Genomic DNA, 1,527 nt, shown 5'->3' with positions numbered 1-1,527 from the left:
TAGAGACGGGGGTTTCACCATACTGGACAGGCTGGTCTTGAGCTTCTGACCTTGTGATCCACCTACCTTGGCCTCCCAAAGTGCTGGGATTACAGGTGTGAGCCACCGCGACCCACCTCAAGGTTTTTAAAAATAAGCATATAAGGCCAGTCTTGGTTCAGGAGTTCGAGACCAGCCTGGCCAATATGGGGAGACCCTGTCTCTACAAAAATACAAAAATTAGCTGGGTGTGGTGGTGCACACCTGTAATCCCAGCTACTCGAGAGGTTGAGAGAGGAGAATCGCTTGAACCCGGGAGACGGAGGTTGCAGTGAGCTGAGATCATGCCACTGCACTCCAGCCTAGGCAACAGAGTGAGACTCTGCCTCCAAAAAAAAAGCATACATATTTATTTAAAAAATTGTATACATACTTGTCAAATTGCTTTGTGAAAGGTTGTATCAGTTTAACTCTTTTCATTTATTTTTGAGACAGGGTCTCACTCTGTCACCCAGACTGCTGTGCAGTAGTGGGCCTGAAATTCCTGTGCTCAAGCGATCCTCCCGTCTCAGTCTCTCAAACAGCTGGGACTACAGGCATGGGCCACTTATACTTAGCTAATATTTATATTTTTTTGTCAAAAAGGGAATCCCGAGTAGCTGGGATTACAGGCGCCTGCCACCGTTCCCAGCTAATTTTTGTATTTTTGGTAGAGACGGGGTTTCACCATGTTGGCAAGACTGGTCTCGAACTCCTGATCTCAAGTGATCTGCCCGCCTGAGCCTCCCAAAGTGCTGGGATTACAGGCATGAGCCACCACTGACTGCCTAGCCTATTTTTCTTAAGATATCATTTGTGTTTTTTTCTGTCTTCCTAACATTTTAAAAGGTTGGCTGGTATTCTTTTCATCAAAAAAAAAAAAAAAAAAAAAATTAGCCAGGCATGGTGGGGGGTGGGGTGAGCGTCTGTAATCCCATTTACTTGGGAGGCTGAGGCAGGAGAATCACTTGAACCTGGGAGACAGAGGTTGTAGTGAGCTGAGATCGTGCCATTGCACTCCAGCCTGGGAGACCAAGGACTGAGACTCTGTCTCCGAAAAAAAAAGTGTGTGGTTTAGGAATTGTCAATTATATCTCAATAAAGCTGTTAAAATTGTACTACAATAAAACCATTGGGGGAAACTGGGTAAAGAGCACAAATAACCTCCCTGTACTATCGTGGTAACTTCCTGTTATAATGACCCCAAAATAAAGATTTTTAAAAGGTTTTTATTTATTTATTTATTTATTTTTTCATTTATTTATTTTATTGCATTTTAGGTTTTGGGGTACATGTGAAGAACATGAAAGATTGTTGCATAGGTACACATGTGGCAGGTTTTTATTTATTTTTATTTATTTTTTATTTTGAGACAGAGTCTTGCTCTGTTACTCGGGCTGGAGTGCAGTGGCACGATCTCAGCTCACTGCAACCTCCACCTCCCAGCTTCAAGTGATTCTCCTGCCTCAGCCTCCCGAGTAGCTGGGACCACCACGCCCGGCTAATTTT

This window comes from Cebus imitator, unplaced genomic scaffold (genome assembly GCF_001604975.1).
Source record: "Cebus imitator isolate Cc_AM_T3 unplaced genomic scaffold, Cebus_imitator-1.0 Scaffold254, whole genome shotgun sequence".
Classification (NCBI taxonomy): domain Eukaryota; kingdom Metazoa; phylum Chordata; class Mammalia; order Primates; family Cebidae; genus Cebus; species Cebus imitator.
Note: the sequence above shows the minus strand (reverse complement) of the source record.